The sequence below is a fragment of the Antennarius striatus genome, chromosome 20, assembly GCF_040054535.1.
Source record: "Antennarius striatus isolate MH-2024 chromosome 20, ASM4005453v1, whole genome shotgun sequence".
In the NCBI taxonomy this organism is placed as follows: domain Eukaryota; kingdom Metazoa; phylum Chordata; class Actinopteri; order Lophiiformes; family Antennariidae; genus Antennarius; species Antennarius striatus.
Window position 1 is genome coordinate 11,894,757 of NC_090795.1, and position 10,989 is coordinate 11,905,745.

Below are 10,989 nucleotides of genomic sequence, written 5' to 3' on the forward strand. Positions count from 1 at the left end.
CTGGCTAGGGTGGATCTTCAGCAAGCCCTGAGGTCAAAAAAGATAGTCTGATGATTTATACCATCTTGGCAGTCTGTCTGTTGAGAAGCTGCAGTAAATATACTAAGCAACTTATTGCACTTGATGAGGTGAAAGTAGACGGGAAATTGATTATTGTAAACTAAGACAGAGGCTTAGATTGTTAAAAGGCTCGGTGACAGGAACCGTGGTGGTGAATGCTGCCTGTAACGGAGCGAAGAAAACAGGAATCACCTTGGCTGCTTGGAAAGATACAGGAGCCTGTGTGGGTGGGTGGTCTCAATGAGTCTGTATGAGTGTTTGTGAGTTTTTGACATAGGTTGACTTAGAGGATAAATTCAGATCAGATACCTGAGGATAGTTGTTTAGACTGGGAACAAAAAACATTTCCCATGTTAAACAAAAGCTGACGTGCTGCTTCTGGTTTAGGAGTGAGGAAGTCTTCTGTTATTGATGTAGTCCTAGTGTAGTCCTAACGTAGTGCAGTCCGATCTGCTATCTCCAGAAATGACCTGAATCAACGTGGTTTAACAAGGCAAGCTGTATTATTAACAACTCTATGTATAATTGTAAGTGTTTCACCTAGAATGGAACCAAAGAGGCATAAACCTGGGGAAGGCCTCCAGCACATCATTTACCCATGCCTATAACACATCCACAAAGTTTTGTGAGAATCAGCCTATAGTTGTGGGGTTTTTTTAATTAGGGAAAGTATTTAAAAAATCTGACTATCAGAGAACCTAAAAGCCCTACAGGATCAGCCCTTTTATCTGTATCAATTCCAGTATTCACTGGGATCTTTGCATCAACCTTTGACCAAATTTCATGGCAGTGCGTCCAGGAGAAGGGAGAGAGAAGAAACAAGCCACACAAACAACAGACAAGAGGACAGCATGACCTCCTGACCTCCTTGGTGGAGTCACTAATGTTTCACATAATGTTTCTACCTAATTACTGCAATAGCAAACAGAATACAGTGCACCCTCGTTCTTTTGCGGTTAATGCGTTCCACGCGATTAATGAATTCTGCGATAGAGCTACTAACTATTTATTATTATTTACGGTAATCTTAACGTTTATGACCCTCCCCATACTAATATTAAACAACCTTCTACCTTTATTACCTTTTCCCACACTCCTATCGACTCTTTAAAACAGTTTTGTGTCTCACGTAAGTCCAAGACTCACGGAACCGAGAGCAAACCAGATGCCGTCAGCCAATAGAATGCTCGTACGGTATCACGTGATTGCCTACCAAAAATCCATGATGAGTTGAAGTCGCGAGCGTTGATGCTCGAATGCGCGAGGGCGCACTGTATTTGGAGTTTTGCAAAGATTATCAAAAATAGTTTATCAGAAATTTAAGCAGTCTACTAATTAAGTGTGACCCTGCTATGTTACAGTTTTACGCAAAAAAGTGTATCAGCAGCACACATGGTCCCATTACAGTTGCTTCTCTAAGCAGTATTAACTAACATCTCTTTTCCTCCCATTTCCCACTTTGCTCAGTGATTTCCACTCACAGAGCCTCTTTTTTTAAGTCACTTCAATTCCCTCCCACCCTGTTGCAGGGCTGTTCTGTAACAGGCAGTGTGGACCCACGAAAAACTGAAGCCTCTAAAGTGGACGCCTACAAAGCAGGGCTCCAAGACTAGCTGAGTGATGGATATATACACTATTCATTATGCAAAATGACAGAGCATACGCTACTGAATGTATCTGATGTGGTCGTATTTGGAGGCATTTTGGTCACAAGTTTGTAATTCTGTAACCGAAACATAGCTTTTAATTGTAAGGGAACATAGGAACATAAAACATAAAGAAACACTGTCCATTTAATAACAAACTGTCTAAATAATCATGAATGTAACTCTTGTATTTGAAAATGAACTCATCTGCTTCCTACTTTTGCTTAAAACCGAAGCATTAGTTATATATATATTTCTTGAAAGTGTTACAGTCCCATATTGTTGATGCAGACATGATTTGAGCTGTTTCATGACTTTTGATGAACTGCTGTTCTGTTCTTTCAAGAAATCTTGGGTGAATTTTGGACACCCTCATTGACCACCAGGACACTGATAACATCGGGATAATTTAAAAGTGACACATGAAACATGTATCAAATAAACACAGCATCCTAATGGCCCAGTCAGAAGGCTGCTGTTGCTGTAAACAGCTCCAGGAAGGGATTGCCTCAGTCGGCATTAACAACACACAGTATCGTTCAAAAAAATTCACATTTCTCACATTCAGAAGAACTTCAGATGTGATCACTACCTCCAATTCCATCAAGCAAGTAATCATGTTTAAGGTCAGCATGTTGTGGCTTAACAGGTGTGACATTGAGAAAGACAACTCACACTAGTAGTGATGGTTTATACAGAAGAGGTGATTTTATTCCACATGAAGTTTTTAACCAAGCCGATAGTGCTTAATAAATAGAAACATCCACAAGCTATGTACATTTCTGTGTGCAGCTGCCCTGTTTGACCTTTGACCATTCAGGGAGATTGATGAAGAGGTCAACACAGAGCTCAGCATGTGTCAAGTACTGAGTGCTCAGCCAAAGCTGCCTTTGCTGGTTCTGCTGTCTTCTGCCTGGTCAGGCTCTGGCAAGTTATCCAGTGCTCCCCCAAGGCGAGTTTCCAGTCCAGGTCCACGATGTTCAGGTATGTTATAGAAAAACATGTTGGAAAAACATGGACAGAAGGGAAATATTTCTTCAGTGTCAATTAACCATTTAATGCTGTTGTTAATACAAATTCTACATTAATAGCACATTATTTTGCTGTTTAATCATAGTTAGTGAATGAAAAGCTCTGTGAAGCTGGCAGTTATTATTGGCTGCATATTAAAGCCATTCTGTTCGTGTATAATAAGACACAAAAGGAACAAAAGGACATAAATATGATTTTGACATGGGATTTTATTCCCGTAAGTGCAATTATGACTGCTTTCAGTTTAGACAGTGCTGCCTAAACTGAAAGCAGTGTAATCCTAAAGTCCTAAATATTCATTTAAAGAGTTACACCAGCCTTTAGTAAACCAGGCATCACTATGGAAATGCTCACATGTAGATCTAATTTCATGTAAATATACCTGACCCATTGTTCTGTTTTTTATAAGACACATTAGAGCCCCACCAAACCTGACACGAATTCATCCCACTTATTATTTTAACAATTATTTTTCTAATAAAAAAAACTTGTTTCTAGAAAATTTTAATTTCTTCCGCCATCACGGATAGGCCGGAGTCTATCCCAGGCGACTGAAAAAACAATAAAAATGATTTTCTCCCCCCCCATCTCTATAAAAGTTGTGAAACTATTATGAGCTTGGTGACAGCAGTCTGCCACTGAAGGTCCTCTTCTCCCGTCCTGTCTCTAGAATCCAGACTCTGACTGGCTACAGAACCAGCTCTGCGGAGGAGTCTGTCCAGACGGTCCATGTCCATTTTCCTGGCACCCCCATCCCAGCACACAATAGCACACTGGACACGATGGATGGAGGAGCAACTGGAATCATTTAGGGATGTGAATGTGCTCCATGTGTGCAGTCTTTTGTTTGGTATCATGATAATGAGGCTGAGATAATTCCAGAGAAATTTTTTACCTTTATTTATTGTCCAGATTTTTTTTGTTACAAGATTATCATGAAAACCCAATGAGATCCAGTTGGAATTATGGGAGGGGTTGGGAATGTAAGATTTGAATTTAGTTTGAACTGTTATTAAGTCGTGAACATGTTTAGGAGAAATATTTTCCGATTTTTTTTCATAACGCATTGGAAATAAAACCAGATCAAATGGAATTATTGTCTCACATGAAATGTTCTTAGTTTCGCTTTACTTTCAAAAACCAAAATTGTCACATGCATGCAGAGACTGATCCTGAACCCAAGCCAACTTCAAAGGAGCTTTAATGTCCTTGAAAACATAATTTTCTCCAAAAAGAAAAGTGAAAGATGTCTGTTGTCCAGCTGTGTGCCTCCATTCACTATGTATTCCTGTCAAGCTCAAGGGAGGTGCCTGTGTATTAGGAAGATAATTACCCGTCTGGCTGAATGAGTGGCTTGAGGTCCCGTGGATGGATGAGACATCAAACAGGGTGGCACAGCAGATCGTGAGGTATAAAACTCTTTAGAAAAACTGTGATATGTTGAAACTGAACAGCTACTTCTCAGAGAATAAACACAAGTGTTTAGAATGATTCTCCAGTCATGTTGAGGTTAGAGGGATATCTGTGAAGTTAGGTACAGCTTTTGCACTGGGTTTCCCTGGCATAAATACTAATTGATATTGGCGATGCTCTGTTTAAGCAGATCTTGAACTCATTTATTCTGTGAAATATTTCATGGAATCTTTGGTACAGATAATATTGGCTCACACATGATGAATCCCAAAGACTCTTATGATGCTCTGACTGGTTTTATTGCCTACCTGAGTTACCAACTAGAAGAATGCAACTGTTACCATTAACCATTTACCATTAAAATAATCCTGCAATAACTGAGCATGATGTGTGCATCTGAACCAGCCATTAAAGCACAACAGGTACATGATCACCTCATACAAACCTCTCAGCAAGCTGTTTAAGAATGATTTCATTTTTCAGGTGCTTTTTTTTTTTTTGCTGTACTGTGTTCACTAGTTAAATCACTGCCTCAGGGGATCCAAAAACTTGACAATGACAACAATTTGGAACTAATGAGAATGACCAAAAACACCTAAACTGTAGCCTGGACATTCCATCAATAAGTATACTGGCTACAGCCAGCCAAAAACGGGAGAGACATGAGTCATGGCTAGTAGGCTGATAATGCACTACCACACAACCAAAATAGTCAACAGGGGAAACAGACTACCTGCTAAACTTGATTTCATCATTCCAATCATCATCATGCCAAAGCACAGACTCACAGAAAAGATAGGATTCTTAGATGTAAAACTAAGCACCAGAAATTAAAAAGAAGGTAATCCACCCTGACAGCTATTAATAGTTTTAGTCTAAAACCACACACCATAAGCCTCGTACTAGAGTCTAACGATCGCCACCGAATAAACTCAGACTTTAATGGTGTGATAGAAAGCTGTTGGATAAAGACGTGGTTTTAAGTACTCATTCATTATTTGGAGTAATGAGCTGTCATGGCTCATGAAAATAATGTTCAACAGATATTTAAACTGCAGAGCCAACCAAATGGACAGCATGAATTTACTTTCGTTCCTCTCATGAATATCATTTATCCTGTAACATTGACCCTAAGCTGCAACTCTGCAACCCCATAGATGGTATCTCTCTGTGGCTGATGGATTTCAGCATTGAGGTCTAGAGGTAACATTCTTTGCATTCTGGCCTTGCCTGAAACCGACACTCTCCTTAACACACGGGAAGTTCAGAGTTTGTGACACCAAGTTTGAGTCTTACACACTTCTTGCCTTTCTACACCAAAGCCTTTTAATATTTGAACAGGAAGAGAGCGGATTAGTCTACAAATGATCTGGTTTACTCTTCCTTAGTGAGGGTGCAGGCTGCATTAACTGGAGGACCTCACTATTTATCACGGAGAAGGGTTAACGACAGAGGTGTGTGCAATGATGTAAATCATCTCTTCAGTGAGAAGTGTTTTGTTCTTTGAATATAGATGTACCATATTTTCTGTATGTTTAGGTAATTCCTGCTAGTCTATATGCTGAATCCATACTACCTGAATTTCACCTAGTGGGCACAATGTAGCCATTTCCTTTACACAACCATCCACCAAATGTTTGCTGGGAAGTGCTGATTAAACAGAGACTACACAGAGTTCATGGTATTTCTGTCTCTGCAGGCAAAGACAGAAATAAAGACTGATCAGCGGATGGGACTGAGAATTAGAGGCTTGGTAACTGAGATCTACTGTGTGCCATCATTATCAACCACGGGTCTGTAAGCATTGTTTAGCTTTAGGCACAAAGCAGGAATTACTTTGATTCCCTTCCAAGAGTCATTCTGAATACCAAAGAAATATAACGCAAATGTGAAAAAACAAAAAGAACTACAGATAAGCAGCAAACAATAGCTTTTGTACAATATTACATTACATTAGCACCTTAATGCATAAAAGACGGTCTGTCTTTAGGTACATCTCTTAAGTCTGTTGTGACTGGTTGACATAGTAAACACACACACATGCATGCATGCGCGCGCGCGCGCACACACACACACGTATGTGTATATATATATTTTTTTTTTTTAAATTTAAATTATTTATTTATTTATTTATTTATTTTTGCCTACCACAGATTATTATTATTATTATTATTATTATTATTATTATTATTATTATTATTATTATTATTATTATTATTATTATTATTATTATTATTATTATCATTATTATTATTATTATTATTATTAGACTTGAGTGTTTTAATTAAGCTGAGGCTTGTACTATTATTGGTTCATTATCACTTAGTTGCAGTGCATTGATGGCGCTTTAGCACTGGATAACCTTCTGTTAACTGGCTCAATGACAGCTGGTTCTGGGGTCCAAACTTTTAGGTCAACTTTTGTTTATTGGTGCTGTTTGAAAACTCAATATAGTCGATAATATTCAATATACCCACAAAACACTTTTACTATGTGAATTAATGATTGAGCCAAACTTAAATATGGTAAACTATCAGTGTGTACATTAGGATTTCTAATCCTGCTGTCTTCTTTCATCTTGATTTTCCACTAGCACCAACATGAGGTGGGTATGAAAGGTTAAGAGTGAAATATCTCGATGTCTTTTAAGTCGATTGCTCAGATGTATTTAAAGAGAGACCAGCTTAAGAAAAATAAAATAACTTCAGTCATAGTCTGACAGTAGTGTACCCAGCAAACATCAGCATGCTGGCATTATCATTATGAACTTGCTCTCTTTCAATTGAAAGTGACATTGACTTTACATTACATAAATTTTGGTTTATGTACAGTTTATCCAAAGATTGACTCATTACTGGGAGATCTACTGTCTGAAAAGATGTCTTCCACTTTTATTTTGTAAATCTTGACAATTTAGATTTGCCACCAATAAAATGAGTCAATCAAAATGGAAATAAAGCTCAATTTTCATGAATGTTTCTGGATTTGTGTAAGTCACTGTCAGCAGAAGCTTTCATTGTGTAAACATAAATAATCCATTTGAACAATTAGCTTTGCCTGCAGGCTTTCGTAATCATCAAGGACCAGACTAAAGGATCACTGGCTCCTAAAGGCGGAGCAGTCACTCTGTTCTGGCATTCCACACCAATCCGACAGTTAGGCTTTGTCAAACACACACACACAGACAGACAGACAGACGGTGTGGTTGCCTCTTCCTGATGCTATGAACAGCAATGATACTACTGTTAAATGAGCTTTATTTTCTTTTTATCGATGCACTGTTGGTCATCTGTTCTTTCAATCTGAGACTGTAGCAAGCAGGGTTTTAGCTTAGCGTTAAAAGAGGAAATGGGCTGATAGCTATATGTCAAAGAACCCACCAGTACCTGTGAAGAATTTTTAAAAAACTGTGAAAATACATAAATCCCCAGTAAGAATAACACAGTTTTTCCTCTTAAAATCTCACATACAGTGTGACATGTGTATAGAGGCACAATGAAGGTGGAACCAGTTTAGGACCTCCACTTTTTTATTCACTTTTCATGCAGACTGGTAGAAATACACACAATCAGACCACAGAGCCCCCCACGGCCCCAACCTTGAGTCCATTTAAAGCCTCGGAGGCTGGGCATGAACTGAGCTTACTGTCTGAGGTGCATTAACCTTTCCTCTGTGCCGTCAGGGAACACACAGGCTACAGGCACTGCAGGGCCCTGTTAGGCTCAGGAGATCCTTTAAACCCCTCAAAGATAATTTTGTGTTTCAAATGCCTGTTATTGTCCAGTGTGTGTTTGTTTGTCTCCAAATGTGCAAACAATTACAAGTTTATTGGGATTGGTTCATTCTGTATTGACTCAAAAGTACCAAACCATGAACATTTGACAGTTTTTCTAAATGGTAAATTCCTTACAGACAGGACTGCATGTGTCTCCTCTGAGGCCGAAACCTAGCTGGAAAGCATTTCTGTGGAGAACCGCGAAGATGAGATGAACTGAGATGAAAATTTTAGTGTTGGCCTTATTTACAGTATGTCAACAGACAGCGTCAACAAGCTTCCCACTAATACGCAAAGTCATTGTATTTTTTTTTAATGCATCAGGCTCTAAGGCTGAGTCCAATATGAAACATATAAATGTAAAACTGTAATTTCTACTTTGACATCCTAAGAGTTCATTTATAATGGGTGAGGACCAAGCTACAAGCTTTCTAACTTCTTTGTTCACCCCTTGCCTCCCAGAACAAAACCATCATCTGCTGCTTGTTTATCCCATTTTCCCAGAAACAATCAAAAGAAAGATGCAGCTTTTGTCAATTATGGCCTAAAACTATGTAAAACAGTCATCTCTTCACTTTAGGAGTGGGGAAGCTACTTTGCTTGTAGAAAACTCTTTTTAAAAAAAAATATCGTCCTCATTTCATTTCTGAATGCTATCTTGCAATATTATTCTTTACTTTGATTTTCGTAGCTTATTTGTTTTTATATTCTACTCTCATTATCTAGTTTACGTTACTCCAAAATTCATCTGATATATTCTTTGCATCTTTTTTATAGCATTGATTCACTCTGAAGCACTTTGAGCTGCATTTCTTAACAGAGACTCTTGAAATAAATTGTGTTCTAATCCTAATATATATTTATAATGTATATTCTTGTTCTCATAATTTTTTAACTTGGTGTTCTTGAGTTGGTGGACATTAGTAAATAGCCATAGAGACAGTACATTTCCCAGGAGGACAGTCGCTGACAGCAGATAAATGCTCCCTGTCTGCTGTCTGCTTCAGCTAAATCAAAATTGATGATATGTCAGTGTTGTGAATACAACTCTGTGCCCTGTCACCAAGTGGCCACAAATAATTAGATTCCAGTATTTAAGCTCAAAGGGTCAGGCCATTTTTTTCTCACCTGAAGCCATGGCTTAAATATTCTACTCCATACTCAATTTGTATTAGTTTCTTCAACAGTATTTTTACTTAAAAACTACCTACAATATGATGATGAAGATTAGATTCGATTTTGATGGGGGGTTTCAGATCAAGACACAAGCATCAGTATGTTAGCAAAGAACAGTTATGATGCAGTTTGTTGACATCAGAGTTTAACAGTATTTATTAATTTAAACCGTGAGATATTATTGTACGTGTATAACATAAAACTTGATTTTAATCCTAGGTTTTATGTTTTCTTAGCACAGATTCATGTTATATTTGTCCATCCATCCATCTTCTGAAGCACTTTATCCACTGCTGCGTGGGGGGGGTGGAGCTTATCTCAACTGACTGAGGGCGTGAGGCAGGGGAAACTCCGGGCGTGACGCCAGAGCACCGCGGAACCACACAGAGACACAGACAAACACGCACGCAGAAAACGCCCGTAATTACTCAGAAACTATTAAACTGATTTCCACTAAACATAGTGTGGGGGTGGGCAGGGCCTTTCAAGTTAAAAAAATGTGCGATTGTTAAGTCTTTGGAGAAATGTGCTGTACTGCCATATTGGTTTTGTTAGTGACAGAAGTTATCACCACTGTCAGAAATTAAAAAAAAAATCTAATGTTTACTGCTCCTTAGTCCCATTCAGGTAAAACTCTTACCAATTACATGTGAACACTTTTACTGTGTCCCTTTAGAGGTCTTGGAGTGATTTCAGGATGATCCATGTTTTTCAATAGTCAACTGAAACTTTAATATGAGTGGTCTACACCCAGATCAGCAAAGATTTCAGTGTTTCCCTGGAAATGGAGCTCATAAGATCGCCACCTGAGTGAAGCAAGTTGTGCAAGCCATGTTTGTAATGAAAGTTGTTTCAATTTTTTTTCCAGACTTCCCTCATAAAATATATGTAAAAATAAATAAACCACTCCATCACACGCAGCTCATTTCCCCCTTTATTACCCCAGCAACCACATTCCCAATCAGCATCTTCCACTGTTCTCCCCCCCTTTCCCTTCAGTCTGATGTGCTACGTTGAAGGGAGGAAGGAGGATCAAGTGTCTACCGTTCCTCCCATCACCTGTGAAATTCAGAGCCAGGCCATGCTGAAAGGGGGTATTGTGTCCCCCTGATGAGGAATGCCCTTGCGTCGTTCGTCAAAGAAAAGGCTTCATTTGCCCAGGAATTTGGAGGAATCTCGAGAAGGGAGATTTTCTCGGGGGATGGGGGTGAAAAGCTGAAGGCCTTCATAAATCTGGACAGGAGCGGGACAGGCCTTAACAAATTACACTCGTTCTCGATAAATTAGTATTCACCCTGCAGAAATTCACCTCAGTACAAGAGGTGGATATTTATCATTTTCTGTTTCCTTTGAAAGTCTTTCCATCAACTATTTGACAATTTTTATTTCTGAAGACCCAAAACTAAACATGGAGGACATTTTATAAGTAATGATACCATACCTATTTTTTCAGTAATTTGTATTTTAGTAATATATTGTGGCTGAAGAGAGAAGCCTCATTTTTAGCTCTAAGGTGGTTGGAAAAGTCACGTCCCTCTTGCCACAGCTTGTGTTTCATGTGAAGAACCTGACATCTGCTGGTGAAACACAGAAAAACTAGGACTATATTAACTTTGCTCGATAATCCTAGGAGGCTGGGAAGTTGTAAAAAAATAATCTTGTTATAATTCTTTTCAACAGATGTGAAAACAAGGCAGAGATGGTATAGATAAGGTTTCACCTCATCAGCTTAATTTATTTTAGTGAATATATGTGCATTTTAAATGTCATAACTGCATTGTGTTTCAAACAAGTTTGGGCATGAGCAACAAATTGACTTGGAAATGCCCCAAAAGACACCTCTTAGCTAAATTCCAAGGGTAAACAGGTTAATTTAAATGACTATGA